The following is a 22060-nucleotide window of genomic DNA, read 5'->3' on the forward strand; positions in this document are numbered from 1 at the left end:
GGGGGATCTCGTAAGTCCAAGAATTCAAGGCCATAGTGAGCCAGGGTCTTGCAATTGCATTCCAGCCTGGGTGGCAGACAGAGACCCTGTCTCTAATTTAAAACAAAGAAAGATAACCGAGCAAACCAGAGACTGCCAATGGGCGATGAAGGCCTTTACCATGAATTGACAAATTTGGGTAATCAGTGATTAGAATTGGATGCAGGAGGAGAGGATCTAGCTTTTGGGAGGCTTGAAGTTTATTTAATCTCCTCTTTAAGAAAAAGAGTATAAAATTATAAATATAAAATCAGATACAAAAGTAAATATTTATTTAGAATAAAAAGAAATACAAAATAAATTACAAACATTAGAAAGATGATAAATACTATGAATACCCATACATCTAGAACCCAATTTTTTTTTAATTCTCTGACAGCTTTTTATAACATATTTTTCTGCATATTTTGGCTACATATTCTTTGATCACCTCTTTAACATCAATTTTGTAACACAGCTTTCTAAAGATAGAAAATAGCCTTCCTCTAGCATGGTTGGTCTAAATTTGTGTTTTATTATTGATAGATGGGATGCATAAAACATGCAACCTCACACATAGATGTGTTCACTGCTACAGGATTATGCATCAGAAACCCAAGAATTCTGATAAAATCTACTTTAGATGATTTTCATGAAAATGTATTTTGGGTTTATAATTATGTATAATGTACATTCCTAAACAGGAGAGAATTTCTGTCTTGATGGGGCATTGATGAGAATTGAATTCTTTGTTTACAAGTTTACATGTCTGATGTTCGAAGGAATTTTCCACAGAATTGCTTCTGGCTCTGCACATTGCAGACCTTGCTTATCTCTCTCCCCACATACTCCTACTACAGGGCAGGTTCTTATCCTGATATGGCCTCTGGCCCTAGTCCTTTCAACATCATGCCTGGTATGTTGGCTCAAGGGCAGGAGGAGAATCCAGAAGCCATTTCTATGCCAGATCAGCCAGTAATAGCTTAACTATGTAAGGAAGTGACTTGACCCTCATAAATATATCCTGCTAAAACCACAATTTATTTAATATATTCCCCAATTCAACTTCCTCTTAGCCAGCTCCCCAAAACACTTACGTCCCCAGTAATACAATCTGACTGCAATGTAATAGATGGGAAGTCAACGTGGAAAGAGACAAGGGTCATAACCAATTGCAATAAAAATATTTTACTTTTGAGCCAGGTGCAGTGGCTCAAGCCTATAATCCAAGTGACTTGGGAGGCAGAGCAAGGTGTTTAAGGCTGCAGTGAGCTATGACCATGGCACTGCACTCCAGCAGGGGCCACAGAGCAAAACCCTATTTCTTAAAAAAAAAAAAAAAGAAAGAAAAAAAAAAGAAAGAAAAGAAAAAAAATATTTACTTTTGCAAATTTTACAAAAATCTACAAGTATGTGAATGCATGTGTCAGGATACTTCCTAGGACCTTGTAAGGAGCCCAGGCATGAGACGACCCACCATGAGAGCGGCCTGAAGCTTAACCTTCATTCATACGTCAGAGTAACCTGCCTTTCACAATGCCAAATGAATGATCTGAAGCTGTGTCACAGTTTGGTTTTTTTTGAGAAGGAGTTTTGCTCTTGTTACCCAGACTGGAGTGCAATGGCGCAGTCTCAGCTCACTGCAACCCCAACCTCCCGGGTTCAAGCGATTCTCCTGCCTCAGCCTCCTGAGTAGCTGGGATTATATGTGCCCAACACCATGCCTGGCTAATTTTTTGTATTTTTAGTAAAGACGGGGTTTCACCATGTAGGCCAGGTTGGTCTCGACCTCCTGAGCTCAGGTGATCCACCTGCCTCGGCCTCCCAAAGTGTTGGGATTACAGGTGTGAGCCACTGTGCCCAGCCAGGTAAGTTCTTTATATATTTAATTTTTTATCATTTAGGCTTTGGCAACAGGGAATGAAATTTAGACCATCCCTCTGGGGTAAGGGGAGGCTGTGATGAGTGGGAAAGAGAGTGAGTAAATGAGAGAGGAATGGTTATAAGAGTTGGAAAGTGGTAATATGGATGGAAATAGTAAGTTGTGAGTGTAAAATACAAGCATTTTTTTCTGACTCTTCCACTTCTGACATAAAAGGATAGAAGATAATCTTCAAAGAGGAGATGTTAGCCTGGCTTATGTAACAAAGAGAGTCAGAAGACTTGGTTTTGTTAAATCCAGAAAGGTCTGTGATTGAGGACCTACCCATTGAAAGTTAATTTGAGTTATTACTTTATACCTTATTCATATGTGGGCCTAAGACCAAATGCTTTTAATTAATTTGTTTATAAATAGAATGTGCACAAGGGTTGTTTTGAGAAATAGTGATAAATATATTTGAATATGCCCAAGTTTTGTTATTTGTCATAGTGATAATAATGATAATATTAGTTTGTGGGCCTAGCGAATACTGTTTGGTTTTACATTGTTTGGTCCAACTGAAGCCACCAGTGTTAAGGTAAAAATCGCCCTTGGCTATAGGGTAGATTTCTTTATAGTAAAAGAGGTGGTGCTCTTTTGATTAATAATTAAATGTAGGTCTTCAGATAGAGGAAAGGCAAAGAAATGATCTCAAAGACATTAATATACAATCATATCCTTTAGTGAATATAAAAACAAAATCACAATCTAACAGATCAGTAGAAGTAACAAGGAATTTAACAGGCTTTGGCTTTGGTCAAAAATTACTTAGGTGTCCTCCCTAACCACGACATACCCAACACCTGGTTTAACATGGAGCAGTAGGGAGAAAGGACATGCTGATGAAAAGCCTCAGGCTCTTTAACTGCCTTGACTTGGTCTCTCCTGTATTAGTTTTCTGTTGCTGTTGTAAGAAATTACTATAAACTTGGTGGCTTTAAACAACACAAATATATTGTTTTATAGTTCTCATACCGGAAGTCGAACATCAGTCTGGCTGGGCTAAAATCGAGCTGTCAGCAGGGCTGCACTCCTTTCTGGAGGCTCTAGGCAGGGAATTCCTTTCCTTGCCTTTCCTGGCTTCTGAAGGATGCCCACACTCATGGCCCTTACTCTCCATCTTCACGTCAGCAACATAGGATCACTCTGACCCTTCTTCCATTGTCACAACTTTTTCTAACCACGGCTGGGAAAGGTTCTTCACTTTTCAGGACTCGTGATTAGATTGGGCCTGCCAGGCAAATCCAAGATAATCTCTCCATCTCAAGGTCCTTAATCACTTCTGCAAAGTCCCTTTTGCCACGTGAGGTAGCATATTCATGGGTTCTAGAGATTGAAATGTGGACATCTTTGAAGGGCCATTATACTGTCTACCATATTTCCCTAGCCTAAAACAGAACTGGGGGAGGCACAGTGGTCAGCAGCCTTCCCGGCTCCTTCCTACTCTACTGCAAGGGACATTTTATGGAATATTGCCAATGTGTAGCCTTCCGGAGAGGTTTTCCAACATGGTAATGTGAGAATGAGGGGGGTGAGAATGGCTCCTCTCCTTAAAATTAATAATAATAATAATAAAGATTATTGGTAAAATCTCTCCTCTTAAGAACTTCGAGTGTTGTGTTTTGCATGAGTTGAGTGACTATCTAGCCTGAACACACAATCAAGAGATAAAATACTACTATTTTTGTTATTATTTGTCTTGGCCTGATTTAAACTGCTGATTCCACAGTAAAATCAAAGGGCATCAAAGTCCATTTCCAGATTCCTGAGAGGCTCATTTCCTTTCATTGCTCCTTTGCCATTTTGTGCTTTCCTGATTTTGTGCAAATATTTGCAATTTGGGTGGGGGCCACAGTTTACCAGTCAACCCAGAATTATTTTCACCTGCATGCTATTATTCAACTTGTTGTATAACAAAGCTTCTTCGAACTTTACATATCAAAGAAAAAAAATCACTCTTTCTTAGACTAACATCTAAAGCAGCTCAGCGTGCACAAAGAGACAGATGCCACTGCTGGAACTGACTTCAAGACCTAACAGATCTTCTGGTAGACTGTCCGCTATTGACTGGAGATCTTTGATTTTTAAAATTATGTTTTTATGTAGATGTTACTCTCTGCTAAGTAATCCTATCCTTTTTATGCTTTTCCATTAAAACTATTTACAATCAAGACACTAACCACTATCCTGTTCTTTGTTTTGCTAATTATGATACACAGATGCTGTTGTACAATCAAGGCAGTTGTTTGTATACTACAATAATGAATGAATAGATGAATGAATGAACAAAAGGTACAATGTTGTGTGGTGGATAAGCCCAAGTCTATCAAGTCTTGGCTCCATCTATTATATCTCTATGGCTTTGGGCCACTTAGCTTCTCTGGACCTCAGTTTCCTCATCTGGAAAATGAGGCTAATAATGCCTATCTTGTAAGTGTATCGTAAATATTTGGGATAATATATGTAAAATGCCTCAAGCACAGAAACAGGCAGTAAATCTTTCTCTCTCTCTCAATAGGAATCAGTAACCAGTGTTTTGCTCTTTGGGGATTACACAGCTAACCCTCAATAATCCACATGTGGGTTCTTCTCTTTGCAAATTAGCTCCAGCACATTTTTGAAGTAAGTAGATTTTCCCATGAACTCCTCGTTTACTCTTGGCTGACTTTCCACCACCAATCTCATGTGTGTTTATATAATGCAAACAATTTAATATTAAGCTATGTGTTACTTTTGTAGAAAGGTAAATTTGCGTCCACAAATAAGATACATTTAAAAAACCTAACGTGTATGACATTTGAAATTCTCTAACTTGCAATGACTTGCCAAGTTGCTGAATAAGCCAGATGGAAAATTTTTAATTTTATTGTATTAAAAGGGGGAACAGGATTGTGTGGCCAAATAATTGTGTGGTTTTGTAAATTTTAATTTTTCTTTTTATTTGCAACTCTCAGACCATGTCTGTGTATAAACACCAATATTAATTTTCACCCAACAGCTCTTCTGGCATCTAAAATGTTTGCTGTCACTGGTTCAGTTGAGATAATCATATCAGTAATGTCTAACCTCAGTCCCATTCCTGGGCCCCTGGAGAGAAGAGTTAATGGAAACAAGGCTGGCTCATGAGTTATCAGCTACTCCATGAAGCTGAGTCTCATAGATTAATGCAGAACTGGCAAGCTTAAAGTCCTGGGGAAAAGGCTGAAATGATACATGGGGATGGTTAAAAACAGTGGTAAACATTTGAAAATGAAGGTCTTAGGTACGGTATAGAGGGTAAAGCACCACAATTCCAAACAAAATTAAAGATATTGCACCTCTAATACATTACCAGAGGCTAGTAAATAAAGATTTAAAAAGAAGGAAAAAATATAACACCTAAGTATTCCTGATGTTTATTGAGGATGAAGAAAAAAACGAATAGAAAGAAAAGAAGGCAAAGACCAAAGAACCTTCCCTGGAAGAGCAGGGCTGTGCTTTGGCATCAGGAGCCAAACCCCACACCCACCTGTGCTAGCGGGCTCTACTACCTAGCTAGGAAGGACGGGGTGCTTGTTGTGTGCTTGCTTCAACAGCTTCATTGAGATAAAGTTCACATGCCTGAAGAGTGACCCATTTAAAGTATGCAATTTAGTGGTTTTTAGCGTATTCCCAGATATGTACAATCATCACCACAATTTTAGAACGTTTCCTTCAGCTCAGAAAGCAACCTTGTACCCTTGAGCTCTGACTCTCATCCATTCTCCTGTTCATCGCCCAGCCCATGCAACCACTAATCTACTTTCTGTATCTATAGATTTTCCTATTCTGGACATTTCCTATAAATGAAAATGCGACTTTTGTGACTTATTGCACTTAGCATCGTGTTTTCAAGGTCCATCCATGCTGCAGTGTCTATCGGTACTTCATTTCTTTTTATAGCTGAATAATATTCTATTGTGTGGCTATGCCACATTTTGCTTATCCATTCAGCAGCTGAAGGACATTTGGGTTGTTTTCACTTTGGGACTATTGTGGATATTTTGAATAAACATTCATATCGAGGTTTTTGTATAGACATATGTTTCCATTTCTCTTGTGTATGTACCTAGCAGTGGAATTGTTGGGTCATGTGGCAACTCTCTGCCTGTTTGAGAAACTGCCAGGCTGTTTTCCAAAGTGCCTGCACCATTTTGCATTCCAGCAGCAGCTCATAAGGTTTCTCTACAACCTCATCTATCATGTGTGCTCATCTTCTGGCTTTACATAGCTTCTTCTATGTGACAAGAGAAATGAGATAAAAATATAGGATTTGCTTTCTAGGCAAAAGAACCCACTGTTATTAATATTCTAAGAAATGCTTATTTTCTACTTTACAGTTCTAGTACAAATGTGAGCTGACTTTTTTTTCAGGATGTACTATAATAATTTGAGTGTTGAAGAGAAAATCCAATGCTGAATGTGAAATACGTAAAAAATATTTCCTGTGTTACTACTTAAGCAGTAAATAGCCCAAAGCCTCTCCCAATACCCCACCACCTCACCACTTTGAACTGGGCAATTCTTACTCATCTTTGAGTTCTCTGGATGCCTTCCCCAAGTCACTGGCTTGAGATAGGTCACCTTGGGGTGAAGCTCCCATGGCATCTCTACTTCCTCTGACAAAACGTGACTCAGAGTTTTGTTTTGTTATCATTATTCCATATCCGCCTTGTCCTCTAGTCTGTAAGGCACTGGGGCAGAGTGACCTTGGCTGTCTTTCCTACAGTATCTCCATCATCTAGCCATGTGTGTACTCCATAAGTATTTGCTGAATGAAGACGCAAAAAAGGTTTTCCACTAAGAAGTTTTCCTGCTTACTAAACTTTTCAGTGAATGTGTACAAATTAGGCTTCACTAAAGTGTTTGCTTTGTTTATGAAAAACCCAAGCTGCATCTTAGCTCTTTGGCACACTCCGAGAACAGGCTTATTTTACCAGCAAATTCCTCCCTGAGTCAGCTAATGCTAAGTATGTTCAATACTTTTCTGAAAACTACCCTAATCTCCCCTAACAGAGGCCAGAGTGTAGCTGAAACAGCTCTTCTGACATTTAGGAAGCTCTGATTCTGTCAGTCATTTTGTGTTCTTTATCATGTTTTTTTTTTTTCAAAGGAAAAAGCTGTTTTCCTGTGTGTGAGAACATTCTCTCTTATCTAATAATGCTCAATTGTCTTTCTGTTCCATTAGTGTGCAGGAAACCACCTGTCCAATTGAGATCAGAGCTGCAGATGTCAAAGTGTCTCATTTTATATAGATGTGCAGCTGTCAGATCAGAGATCAAAGGCTTCTCTTTAATGAAAACAAGTCATCTTTACCAACATGACTGTAGAATTTATACGAATACAGTTATCTGGATTGAATGATTGGCATTCATCTTTTTCAAGCTCCCATCATTTTAACAATGACTTGGCTCTCCCAACTTCCTCAAGTAAAAGAACGAGGGAAACATCCTAACCTCTGCTCCCTCTCCTCTAATTCTGCTCCTATTTCTCTGGTCCCTGTACCAGAGGATTCATAATGGTCTCCCATGGGTCATGCTTGAGAGAGTTTTATTTGACCAAATGCATATAAAAAAATTGTTGGGATTAAGGGCCAGTATTTTCAAATTGGAAGATTTCACATAAAAATCAGATCTCCAATTTTTCTTGAAAAATCGGGCAGTTCCAACACTGAGTTGTATTCTCAAAGACGAATATTGTAGTGTAGTCACTAAGGTGGTTTCCAATGATGCTTACCTCCTGGTTTGCATGCCTTTGTCAAATCTCCTCCCCTTGAGTGTGTGGTGAACTTGGCTCACTTCTAATTAACAGAATCCAGCAACAATGATAGGATGTCACTTCTGAGATTGGGTTACAAAAAGACTGCCTTCCATCTTTCTTCTTCGCTTACTCTGGAGAGGCGCTGACTGCCCTATTATGAGCTGCCCTAAGAAGAGACCCATATGAAAAGGAACCAATTCCATCAGCCACCAGCCACCAGGGACCTGAGGCCTGCCAACAACCACATGAATGAGTTCAGCAGTAGATCCTCCCTCAGTTGAACCTTAAGCCAAGACCACAGACACAGCTGACACCTTTATTATTGTCTTGTGAGAGACCATGGATTAGAGGACCCAATTAAACCATGCCTGGATTCCTGGCCCACAAAAACTGTGAGAAAATATGTTTGTGTTTTAAGTCAATACGTGTTGGGGTAATTTGTTATCCAGCAATAGATAACCATTGCAGTAACCATTAGTGATCAGCTGGAGCTGAGCACAGCTGTGCCCTTTGGAAGGCATGCAGTCTCTCTGCTTGCACTTGTCCAGCCCACCCATGGTCACTGAGACCCTGCTCTATGCTGTGTAATAATCCACTATTAATTCAGTCACCCCATCAGGACCTCCCTTGATCCACCAGTTACTAAGTGCTGTAGGAGATACCTCTGGTTTTCATTCCCTCTTCTTTGCTCCGCATTTCCTAATCATGGTTCGATCCCTCCTATTATCTTGCTTGGACTTTGGCAGCTATCTCCTAATTCCTCTCAGTTTCTTGTCCCACTCACCTCCAATTCATCCCTCCATGCTGCTGCCAGACAGCTATTTCTAAATGCTCTTCAGGATGAAATCTAAACTTTTGGCTTGGTTTCCAAGGCCCTCCAGGATGACCAAGCCCCCCTCACGCTCCAGCCACATCTCTCCCACACCTCCCTTTGCCGCTGCTGGGAACTATGCACTCTAGTCACCCAAAACTCCTCACTCCTCCTCAAATGCGCCTAGCTGCACCATATTTCTGGGCCTTTGCCCACCCTGATCCATTGGCCTACAATGAAATGCCCTTCTCTGCCTCCCTGCCTCATGACCACACCTCACCTTTCTAGCATCACCTCCTCTGTGAACCCCTTGCTAAATCATGCCCCCAAGCAATCAACTGCTGCTTGCTGGTGCCCCTATAGCCATCTGTTCATGCTGCTCTCTTGGTGTCTGGATCACCCAATCACACTTGCTGCCTCATATGTCATTATCTCACCTGGAGGGAATGGTGGCAAGATCACCACCTCTGTACCTGCATTGTCCAGCATAGTGCCCAGCACAGGGAGGGGACTCAACTCACAACAGTGTTTCTGCAAAACAACAATAAAAATGTCTCCATTGTTTCCCCTTAATGCCACCACTTGACAGTTCCCCTACCTGGAATAGAAGCCACCCAACTTTCCTTCCATTTATTCTTTAGGTCACAGCTTAAGCGACATTCTCTCAGAGACCATTCCCTAAGCCCTTAGATCACACTGATGTCGCCTTTAATAAGACTCAACACTGCTGTAATCACTAACATGGCATCCCAGTGATTTGATTATATCATATATTTGTTTATTTAATGCCTACAACAATCCTATCAGGGTTCTCCCAGTTGACAGACGAAGAAACTGAGGCATTTGAACCCAGGAAGTCTGACTCAGGGTCTATGTGACTGAATAGGCACTCTTATAGTACCTGTGTATCAGCCACCCTCCCACCTCCTACACAAACAAACCATTAGACAGCAGGCTCCAACAGGGTCAAGCCTAACTTGTCCATAATGTTCCCCAACCCAGTGGCTGCTACAAAGTAGGTATATGAATGGATTGACTCTGAATTCCTGAGAACAGATGGACAAATGAATTTTGAAATTCAGTAATCTATACCTGGTCGCCTGGGTCAAGAGATGCAACTCTAAATAGCTCACCTCGTAGAGCCAGGTGGAGTTTGCCACATTTCATGACAAGGTCAGGTGTCTAAAGTTTGATAATGCAGAGATTCCAGAGCTGGTTGCAGCCTTCTCCGGAAACAGGAGATATCTAAGCTCCATATTTGGTTGTGAGTGCCCTGGTACCTGCTCTGACTCTGCCCATTGAGTGGGCTCCAGGAATTCTCGAGTGGACCCTCAAGAATGTATCAACTTCTCATAGAGAAGGAGCTGATGTCTGTTAAGCCCTCCTACAATGCTCCAGGAACTCCCTGACAGAAGCTCCGATCCTCACAATTCTCCAGGGACACTTTGCTGTGAGGATTTAAGCTCTGACTGGATACTCCATGAGGGCAGGGCTCTGTATTCCCAGCACCTAGAACAGCTCATGGTGGCTCATGGTGGGTGTTGAATAAGTATTTGTTGAGTGAACTTTAGAGATGAGGACACAGGCTTGGGAAGTTCAAGCGTCCTACCCATCACCACACAGCTAGTAAGTTGTGCAGTCAGGATCTCCATGCAAGGCTCTCTGTAGCTAAATTCATGCTTTTCCCAGTATTTCATACTTATTCCACATAATTACCCATTCCCAAGAAAATTCTCAGTATTGTTAGGGTCTTGAGAGTTCAGGGGTGAGGGCCATGTTACCGAAGGCCCAAAATGCGGCTCTTAAAATTTGTGCTTATGTGAATTGAGCTGGCTGTGGATATCAGAGAACTTCAGAAACTCTTCAGCCTTAAAGCAGATTGCAGCTATGGGAATGTGGAAACCATATTCTAAGGGGCTAGTGAATCCCCTTCCCCCACAGTCCTCAAGCCAATCTTTTCCCTTCATTATCACTGTCTGCAAAAAAAAAAAAAAAAAAAAAATCAGAAAGGCTCTTTTCGCACTCTTTCCTGAACGTTCATGTCAGCAGGCTCTCTTCCTGAACATTCGTGAGCCACTGATGTTTCCTGTTAAATGCATTGCTTTCAGGGCTGACTCTCCGGCTGGATTAAAAGGTATGCAGTCCTGTACAAGCATTAACTCGTGGCTGTGCACTGCATTTTTAAAGGCCCAGAGAGCTGCTGAAGTATGAAATGAAATATCTTTACAAATGACTGGCCTCATTTAGTCTATAAAAATGCTGGGCTCGTTATTTATGTGGATTACCTATCCCCCCATTATAAATCTTGGAGAGAAATTTCTATCTTCACCCTTTCATGTTACATATTTTTGAGATTCTATTTCTGTTATCTGCAAAGAAAAATTTAGCTTCCAGATGAAGTATTATGGTTACCCTGAAAAAAATAAATGATTCTAACTAGTTATAGAATAAGTGTTATTGGATATGAATTCATCAACCTCCTTGCCTACTATGCCCTTTCTTGTTTGGTGTGTGTGTGTGTAAGAACCAGGATATAATGATGGGTTTGCTCGGCAACTTATGTGTAGGGAAGCTCTGTTAACATCCGATTTGGAGAGCTGTAGCTCTCAATTTAGAAATTTGAAAATTGGTAGCAGTTGAGTTCAGAAAATATGTGTCTATGTGAGAAACTGATGTAACTAGCCTTATATGTTACTGAGTGAGGCAATTGGTCACTAGATGGCATAATTTGAGGCCAAGTATTAATATTGTTAGAGTTAGATTTGCTATTCCAGCTCACAGTGTTATTAATCTGGGGGTTAAGTGGTAGGGAAAAATCAAATATAGACTAGACCATACTGAAGAGGTAGTATCCTGAGATGAAAACTGTATGAGATTTAGAATCTGATTCTGCCACTATTTGCTGTGTGTCCTGCAGCAAGTCACTTGCCCTCTCCGAGCCCCACATTTCCCATTTCTAAAAAATATTTAGGCTAGGTGCAGTGTCTCATGCCTGTAATCCCAGCACTTTGGGAGGCCAAGGTGGGTGGATCACCTGAGGTCAGGAGTTCGAGACCAGCCTGGCCAACATGGCAAAACCCTGTCTCTACTAAAAACAACAATAACAAAAAATTAGCCGGGCACCTGTAGTCCCAGTTACTCAGGAAGCTGAGGCAGGAGAATTGCTTGAACCTGGGAGGCAGAGGTTGAAGTGAGCTGAGATGGTGCTAGTGCACTCCTGCCTGGGCAACAGAGCGAGACTCTGTTTCAAAACAATAAAATAAAATAAATTTAATAATGTTCACTTCACAGGATTGTGGGAAGGGTCAAATTCAAGACTGTTGGTGAAAGCACTGATGCCTCCCCACCTAGCTCCCTTAAACTGGGGCTGTCATCTCACTTTAGCCTGCTGAGGCAAGCTGCATCCCACTCAGCTTTCCTCCATCTTTCTCTCAGCCTAGGGTATTTTACAGTTTGTAGTTCCCTCTTATTCTCAATGTACTTGAGTTATCTTGTGTTTGCTAGTCAGATTATGGGTAGAAAATTAATAAATATGGCTGAAAAATGTAAATGTTGGGAGGAGGAGTCAAACGTCCGGGCTGGTTTTGCCGGGCTGGTTTGGTTAGTTTCTTAATGTGGCCTCTGACTTGCTGTGCAGGATAGGAGTCTTGACACTGGTTCTCCTCAACACCCTGCGACCAGTCATCACAGAAGAGCCACGCCTGAGGCCTCCAGCCTACAGCGTGAGGAATCACAAAGATGAGGGTGGGACGCCATCTGCATCCAGGTGAAGGGCTCCGCCCCTGGAGCAAGACTGCCCGTGTGAGAAGCCTGCCCTGCACTTGCCAGCCGTGGGACGGTCGGTGCCAAATATTCTTATGCTGCAGTGGCCTCGTTGTGAAATGGGGACATGAATAATACTTCCTTGTTGTTAAGCATTTGTGTTAATATTCATATCAGCATTAGAATTATTTCAGCTTTTTTAGGTTTCAGAAATGAACTTGTTCAGATCAGTTTCTGTTGGTTACAAAGAACAGACATCACCCAAACAAGGTCAAGTAAAAGGGGATTATGAAGAGGTATGAGAGATTCTCAGGTTAATGAAGTGTGAGAAGTATAACCAAGCCTCATAGGAACCGGACGGGCATCTATCTCTCTCTCTCCACGCATGCAAGCATGCACGGGCAGCGCACACACACACACACAGAGAGAGAATTCTTCATCGTTTCTCTCCCTGCGTTTGCCCCATTCTCCATGGCAGATCAGCATCCTCTATTTCTCATGGTTTCTGCTCCTCCATACAACTTCAACTTGCATGTGGTGCGAGCCAGCCAGGGGCCTTGAATATGTAATTTTCATGGTCATGTAATCACAGGCACTGCATTTCTTCTGTCAAATTCTAGAGAGAAGCTGATGGAATTTTGGCCACATTATGGATTGATTTTTTGGGGGACTCAGATGTGGTGCTCCCTGGTTCAGTCTGCTGTGATTGGTGAGTGTGGGTCACATGATACTGGAATAACTCTGTCCAAGGGAGGCAGGTAGGGCCCAGTAAGCTAAAAACAGGACTTCTACCATAAAAAAACTTTAGAAGACAAATTTTACCTTAACTATGGAAACTGTTAAATTTTAAATTTCATAGAAAAATCTTTTCATAAAACATTACACATTTTTTCATGTTTCATAAAACCACTTCTTTCTGATAAAAGTAATACATACATATTTTATACCTTTGGAAAATATACACAAAGAATATTAAAAGTAAGAATCAACCTTATTTTTCCAATTTAGAGATTAACTGGGTTAACATTTTTATATTTATTTTTTCTCTAGTATTTTTTCATTTTTGAGGTTATATTGTAACTATTATTTTGTAACATAGTTTTTCTCGGTTTGAATTCTCCAGGAACAAATTCTGAAATAAGGATTCCAGGCTGGGCGCAATCACACCTATAATACCAGCACTTTGGGAGGCTGAGGTGGGCAGATTGCTTGAGTCCAGGAGTTTGAGACCAGCCTGGGCAACATGGCAAAACGCCATCTCTATTAAAAATACAAAAAAATTAACCGGGCATGGTCATGTGTGCTTGTAGTCCTAGCTACTTGGGAGGATGAGGTGAGAGAATCACCTGAGCCTGGGAGGTTGAGGCTGCAGTGAGCTGAGATCATGCCATTGCACTACAGCCTGGAGTGAGACCCTGTCTCAAAAAAAAAAAAAAAAAAAAATTCAAGAGCACATAATTTATCTTTAAAACCATCCCAGGAAACACCAGTAGGAAAGTGGAAAAGAGATATAAGGAAGGGAAATGTTACAGTCATTATAGCTGTGTAACAAATTACTCCTGAGTGATACAAAACAACCACAGTGTTATTTTGCATAAGATTTTGTGCATCAGGAACTCAAGAAGGGCTCAGCTATAGAAGTCCACCAGGGCTGCAGGCATCTGAAAGCTCTGTTGGGCTGGATGTTCAAGATGGCCATTCCCATAGCTGGCAGGGGATCCAGATCTTTGCATGGGGCACCCCAGCATAGCAACTTCTGTTTAGTCAGACTTCTTAGTCTGTGACTAGTTTCCCCAAGAGTGAGCGCCCTAGAGAAGTAGATGGAAGCCAATGGCTTTTTATGGTCTATCCTTGAAAATCATACAGTGTCACTTCTGTCATCGTTTTTTATGAAAGCAGTTGCAAGCCCATGAGGGAAGAGACATAGATCCTACCACTTCATGGGAGGAGCGCTGTAGAACTTGAAGCCTATTAAAAAAAAATCACCACAGAAAGAAAGCCAATAAATTGTATGTAGTTAATCCAGTTGGCACTGTGTTGCAGCAGGAGCTGAGTTCTGCTGGAGAAATCTAGAAAAATTTGCATATAAAAAACATCTCAAATTGTCCCAATGGAAGGCTGCGAAAACTAAGGTGTTCAACCATCAATTTCCCATTAATAATTGGTCAGGCTGGGGAGTGGGAAGAGGGAGCACTAATTGCCCTGGGAATGGAGAAGTTCCCTGGCATTGATTTCTAGCATACTGCTGGCCAGTGGAAAGCCTCAGGCAGAGAGTTTCAGGTCTTCACAGCAAGCAGCCTTTCAGCAACAGAGCTCTGCACAGAGATGAATGCCATGGGGTTCTGAGGAAGGTACCAATAGTAACTGGCACAAATATCTTAAGCATTTTTCTTTGTCATTAAATTCTCTCTGTGACAACTTTTAATGGTTAGATATTTTATTTTGTTTAATTAACATCTCTGTGCATCAAGCTGAGAGCTAGGGGAAGAAAAAAATCACACCACAGTGTCAGTTAATGTCACTGCATGTTCTCTAACTTTGGGCCACCAATTGTTCATCTTTCTAATTTTCCTTAGCTCCCTCTCTTGACACCAAACTTTCACCTCTTTCCCTAAATCTCTTTTCAACTTGCATCCCATTTACTCTTAGCTGATGAGCTAATCTGCTTCAGTGAGAAAACGGAGGTCAGCAGACAATCAGCTTCAACTTCATGTTCTCCTGCTGTAAACCAAAAATAAAATTCTAAGCCCCCAAATGACTGAATGGACTCCCCTCTTGGCCAAAGGGCTCCTAAAGAAACCTGAAAAACTAGTTCAGGCCATGACAGGAAGGGGAGGAGTTGGACATGCCTCATTATACACTTCTCTCTCTGGAGTTTAGGCAACTGACCAGCATTAACATTAAAACAGAGACCTTAAGACTGGGAAAGACTCTTTGTAGCAATAAGATACAAAATTCCAAACTGACTCTGGTAGAGCATCACATGGCAGATTGTTGGAGGCCCACAGAGTGAGGGTCGTGATCAACTCAGTATACCACTGGAGGCTATATGAGTAAACAGCAAACTGTTCTCATAAGTGCAGAACGTTGGCAAACAGACAAACTGTCTGCCACCCAGAAGGAATGCTGAGGGCAGTCACAACCCAGGCACAAGTATTTCTTGTGATTAGGCACATCTGAAGCCTGTTAGCAATAATGTGATCAATCAAGCAGCTGACCAATAGTTACCTCCTCCTCCCTGCTCTTGCTACCCAATAAATACGAAGGGCTGTAGAAGCTCATGGCTGCTGCCTTTGCTCACTAGAAGCAAGGAGCCCTCTTCTTTGTCCCCTGGCCCCTTTCTTTAAAACAGTTTCTTTTAAGTTTTAATTTCTGCATTCATTCGTCCCCCTTCGTTCAGTCTCGTAATGTCGGTCTCAAGTAGTAACAGTACTAACTGCTGTAATGAGCGTCGGTCTCAAGCAGTAACAGTAGTAACTGCTGTAATGAGGGTCTCAAGTAGTAACAGTAGTAACTGTCATAGTGACGGTCTCAAGTAGTAATTGTGGCAGTCTGTCACAGCAGATAGCAGGCCCTGAAAAAAAATCAAAGTATTTTGCCCCTAAATATATTTCTTTGACATATTTTGAAACGGCCCTGCAAAGCTGTCTCTTGTGGGGGAAATTCTTGCATTCTATAGAGAATCTCCATCCCTTTTTAAGATCTGGTAAGAGACCTTCGCCACCTATTCTCTCTGAAGCCTGTTATCTGGAGGTGACATAAACATGACAAGAACCTTGGCTTCCACAACCCCCTTTATCTTTTTTTATGGGTTGTAGTTCTTTTTATTATTCTTAAGAATGATACAAAGATAATCCAGCTTTGCTGTTGTCTAGGTGGATACTCTCAGCTTCTCTTTTTCTACTTTTAATACCTGGGTAATAAGATCAAAGAGGACCTGTTCCAGAGAGTTCAAGGGAATGTTTTCTGATAATTATTTATTTATTTATTTATTTAAAGTTCTGGGGTAAATGTGCAGGATGTGCAGGTTTGTTACATAGGTAAATGTGGGCCATGGTGGTTTGCTGCACCTATCAATCCATCATCTGAGTAATAAGCCCAGCATGTGTTAGCTACTTTTCCTGATGCTCTCCCCCACCCCACAGGCCCCAGTGTGTGCTATTCCCATTTCTGTGTCCATGTGTTCTTATCGTTCAGCTCTCACTATGAGTGAGAACATGTGGTGTTTGTTTTTCTGTTCCTGAATTAGTTTACTGAGGATAATGGCTTCCAGCTCCATCCATGTTCCTACAAAGGACATGAACTCACCCCTTTTTATGGCTGTGTAGTATTCCATGGTGTATATGTACCACATTTTCCTTATCCAGTCTATCATTGGTGGGCATTTGGGTTGATTCCATGTCTTTGCTATTGTGAATAGTGTTGCAATAAATATACAAGTGCATGTATCTTTATAATAGAATGATTTATATTCCTTTGGGTATATACCCAGTAATGGGATTGCTGGGTCAAATGGTGTTTCTGGTCTAGGTCTTTGAGGAATAACCACACTGTCTTCCACAATGGTTGAACTGATTTACATTTCCACCAATAGTGTAAAAGCATTCTTATCTCTCCACAGCTTTGCTAGCATCTGTTGTTTCTTGACTTTTTAATAATTGCCATTTTGACTGGCGTGAGATGGTATCTCACCGTGGTTTTGATTTGCATTTCTCTAATGATCAGTGATACAAATCCCTTTATCTTAACTCAAGCTGACTTCAATTCTTCAGGCAGAGCTTAATTCTTCGGACCAATTGCCAATCAGGAAATCTTTGAATCCACCTATGACCTGGAAGCCCCCACTTCTAGATGTCCCACCTTTCCAAGTCAAACAAATGTAAACCTTAAATATATTGATTTATGTCTTTGCCTGTAACTTCTGTCTCACAAAAATGTATATAACCAAGTGGTAGCCCAACCACCTTGGGCACATGTTCTCAGGAACTCCAGAGGCTGTGTCACGGGCTATGGTTCTTCACCTTGGCAAAATAAACCTCTAAACTGATTGAGATCTATCTCAGATACTTGGTTTACACTACCTATCCATTTTCTCTATCTAACCCCTTTCTGATCCCTTTTCTCCCAATCTTAGAAGATAAGGAGTTCCTCCTCAGGTCAAGACCAGCCCCCAACATCCCCATCTGTACTTGGATCCCAACCTCATGCACTCCTGAGTTGTCTCTGCCTCTCCGTGGATCTTATCTCATTAGCCTGCCTCACTTTCTGCTTTATCTTCAGCCTCTCATTCTTTGCTTCTCCCTGTCTCCCTATAAACACACCCAAGGCTTTCTTCAGGCTAAAACCACATACCCTTCTCCATCTAACAACTATATAATCTCTCTCCTCATTTCCCATTCACTTCACAATCCACTGCATTGGAGTGTATTGCATTCTGTTCCCACTTTTCCTCAGAACTGCTCTCACCATGATCATCCATCAACCACCAATTGCCAACTCTGGAGGATAAGTTCTACTTCCAAGCTCTTAAACCCCTGCTGCACTTGAGTCCATGGATCATCCTCCTCCTTAAAGCTCTCTGTTCTCTAGGCCTCCAGGACTCTGCACTCTCCTGATTGGCCATACCTTATGAATATTCCTTCTCTGTCTTTGATTGGTCACCCCTCCTGTGTCTAGTCCAGAATGCTGCTGTTATCTCTCTATTGCTTGCATTTTGTCTATACTTTCTCCCTAGGTAATCTTATTCTTTTTCATGCTCCCAATTACAGATATTTTATCAGAAACTCTTGGAGCCAGATGGCTTCAGGGTTTAGGATTTTTAGATTTTGGAAAGGTAATATAACATATAGTAAAAATTACGTACTGGTCCCAGTAGAGTTTGGGACAGCACCCATAGTTAAACAAATGGATATTTCTGTAGCAAAACACAGAAATAGTCACACTAAGTAGGATTTTTCAAAGGGGCTGCAAATACTCCTCTCATATGTTCAGGTCATATTTTGGAGTCAAAGGGGCTCAAATCTGATCAGGCTTTGCCACCAAATAAGTTTTTAAAAAACTTTGGCTTTTTAGATTTTCTTTTGAATTTGTAAACTACAGGTAAAGGATTATAGACAAATACTACTGGTGTGCTGATAACTCCCAAATCTTGTATTTCCAGATCATAATTCTCCCTGGAGCTTTAGGTTTAGGTATCTAAAAAGCCAGCTGGATACCTCAACCTGAAAGTCTTACGGATATATCCAGCTCAATTCACCCAAAACTTGAATGTCTTCCCATCTAAGGTCTGGTCCTCTAAGAAACACTCTGAAGCACATATCTGTGTACAAGATATTTATCAATGGGACACCATTTATCAGCTCCTCCCTTGGAGCTCTGGGGCTGGAATGGCCCATCAGAGTTTTCCTGAATTAAGGAAAGCAGCCTGGCTTTGGCACCCCTACATCAACCAGCCATTGAATGTGGGCTGCCCCTGTCATGGGAGTATAACCTTGAGCAAAGCAGCTCCCCTGGGCTACAGAGGGCTCAGCTGTGAGCCATCAGCAACCATCCTTCCTGGAGGCTGGGGAAATGATGGCTTCTATCTTGAAGCAGAGCAGCACAGAATCCACTTCAAGCTCTCGTTCTAGTTTCTGTGTGTGCCATCCAGCCAGGCACCCAAGTCAATAGCTTCTAGTCATCCCTGACTCCTCTCTGTTTCTTAGCACTTCTACATCTGATAACTCATTGTGTCCTGCCAATTTACTCTTCTAAAAATACTTAAAAATCTGCCTCATCTCCTCCATCCTTATGTCCAATGTCCTAATTCAGATTCACACTGTCTCTTTCTTGACTCGTTTACTGCAGTTGCCTCCTACCTGTTCTCCTTTCTTTCACTTTTTCCCTAGTTACACTGATTTCCCATGTATGTAACAGAACGAACTATGCAAAACTCAAATCTGGACACGGTGTTCTGGTGCTAGAAATGTTCTAATAGTTAACTGTTGCCTACAGGGTAAACTCCGAGTTCCTTAGCCTATTATAAAAGGCCTCTCTGATCTGAGACCTGTCTAGCCCTCCTCAGCCACTTAGCTGGCTCACAACACTTAACATACTAGCCTCCTCCTCTACTTGCCTCTCGTTCCCCTCGCACTCTGCTGCTGCTTGCCTCCATGCCGGAGCTCATGTGGTCTTCTCTGTGTAGATGCCCTTCACTTCACACACAATTTATCCTATAAAAATTGGCTCAGTTGTCACTTGCTTTAGGGACCTTCCCTAACTCCCTATCCCCAGTCTTGGTTGGGTGCCCCTTCTCTTTGCACTTATGATACCCTATCCATACATCTCCCATTGCACTTAGCACACTGTGTTATAATTAGATGTGTTTGTGCTGTTGATTCTTGAAAGCCAGGACAGTGTTCTCATGTTTTCAGAAGTAGGGACATAATAGGCCCTTAGTAAAAGCTTGCTGAATGAATGAATGAATATGAGTTTTTTAACTGCAAAATCCATACATTTTCCTTTAAACTATGTTGTCTATGCCACAGTGCCAATGCCTTCAGCATCCCTTGCTGCTCTGGTAATCATAATGGCTGAGGGTTTTTAGACTTTAGTGTGCACTAGGCACCGTGTTAAGGAATTCGTATACATTTTCTCATTTTATGCTTAACCAGTTTGGTAAGGAAAGCACCATTATTCTCTCATTTTCCTGTGGAAGAAACTGAAAATCTGAGGGCTTGGGTGACTTGCTGAAAGTCACATAGCTAGTAGGCAGTAGAGCTGGGATTTGAATCCAAGTATGCCTGACCTCAGAGCATGAGTTCTTAACCACTGTGCAGTAAGTCTTCTAGGAACCTCTGAAGCCTTGTTGAACTTCTGATCTGCAGACTTGAAGCTGCAAAGGAGCTCTTGAGAAGACACTTATTAAACCGAAGCTTAAAAGGTCTGTGTTTAGTCCAGGGTTCAGAACATGCCATTCTCCCAAATAAAACTCTTCACTGACTTCCTACAGAACATTGAATAAACCCCAGATCTGAAAAATGGCTCATAAGGCCCTGAACACCAAGGCCCCTGCCTTTCTCTCCCCATCCTTATACCCTCCTGCTACACTCTTTCCAGTCCCACCGTTGTTCTCTCTGCAGTTGGAACACCCCAGCTCTTTCTAGCCCCAAGGCCTTGCATGTTCTTTGCCCCATGGGACTGCCCATTTCTACAATCTTTTCCTTCCATTTATCTAAATATGGCTTCATAAAAAGTTTTCAAAGTAGTTCCCATTATCATCAGCCTCATCTCCTTATTTCCTTCATAGCATTTATCATGATTTGTAAATATTTTATTTCTCTTTTGTTGCTTTTGTCTGTTCCACTAAAGCAGGGTCTGTTTCTTGTATTCCCAGAGCCTCATTCCATGAATGGAGGAATAGGTGTTAAATGAAACAACTTTGTTGAAAGTCGTTTACCTATAGGATGGCTACCATTTAAAAAACAGAAAATAACAAGCGTTGGTGAGGATGTAGAGACATTGGAACCCTGCTGGTGGGAAAGTAAAATGGTGCAGCTGCTGTGGAAAACAATATGGTGGTTCCTCAAAAAATTAAAAATCAAATTACCATATGATCTAGAAGTTCCACTTCTTGGTATATATCTAAAAGAATTGAAACTAGGGTCTTGAAAATCTATTTGTATCCCCATGTTTATAGCGGCATTATTCAAAATAGACAAAAAGTGGAAGCAACCCAGTATCCATCAACAGATGATTGGGTAAGCAAAATGCGATATATACATACAATGCAACATTATTTTGCCTTAAAAAGAAGGAAATTCTGACACACCCTCAAGGATGAACCTAGAGGACATTATGCTAAGTGAAATAAGCCAGTTGCATAAAAGCAATAATATGTCATTCCACTTACATGAGGTACCTACAGTAGGAAAATTTATAAAGACACAAAGTAGAACAGTGGTTCCCAGGAGCTGAGGGGAGGGAGAATGAGGAGTTATTGTTTAACGGGTACAGAGTTTTAGTTTTGTAAAATGAAAAAAGTTATATAGATGGTGGTGATGGTATGAAATACTTAATACCACTGAAATATATACTTGAAAATGGTTAAAATGGTAAATTTTATGTTATGTGTATTTTACCACAGTTTTAAAAGAAGGAAAGGAAGTGTATTAGTCCATTCTCACACTGTTATAAAGAACTGCCTGAGACTGGGTAATTTACAAAGGAAAGAGGTTTAATTGTCTCATAGTTCAGCATGGTTGGGGAGGCCTCAGGAAACTTACAATCATGGAAGAAGGGGAAGCAAACACATCCTTTCTCACATGGCAGCAGGATAGAGAAGAATGAGTGCACAGTGAAGGGGGAATCCTCTTATAAAACCTATCTTATATCTCGTGAGAACTTACTACCACAAGAATAGCATGGGGGAAATCACCCCCATTGATATGGTTTGACTCTGTGTCCCCACCCAAATCTCATCTTGAATTTTACTTGCATAATTCCCATGTGTTGTGGGAGGGACCTGGTGGGAGATAACTTAATCATGGGGAAGTTTCCCCCATACTGTTCTCAGGTAGTGAATAAGTCTCATGAGATCTGATGGTTTCTTCAGGGGTTTCCTCTTTTGCGTCTTCCTCACTCTGTGTTTGCCTGCTGCCATCCATGTAAAATGAGACTTGCTCCTCCCTGCCTTCTGTCATGATTGTGAGGTTTTCCCAGCCATGTGGAACTGTAAGTCTAATTAATCCTTTCTTTTGTAAATTGCCCAGTCTCAGGTATGTCTTTATCAA

General features: G+C 41.3%; 1 pseudogene; it reads right to left on the minus strand.

Annotated features, from left to right (window-relative positions):
* The window catches only part of LOC107974348 (mitochondrial import receptor subunit TOM7 homolog), a 46152-nt pseudogene that overhangs the window by 14063 nt on the left and 10029 nt on the right, over positions 1 to 22060 (minus strand).

The sequence above is a fragment of the Pan troglodytes genome, chromosome 3 (genome assembly GCF_028858775.2).
Source record: "Pan troglodytes isolate AG18354 chromosome 3, NHGRI_mPanTro3-v2.0_pri, whole genome shotgun sequence".
NCBI lineage: Eukaryota > Metazoa > Chordata > Mammalia > Primates > Hominidae > Pan > Pan troglodytes.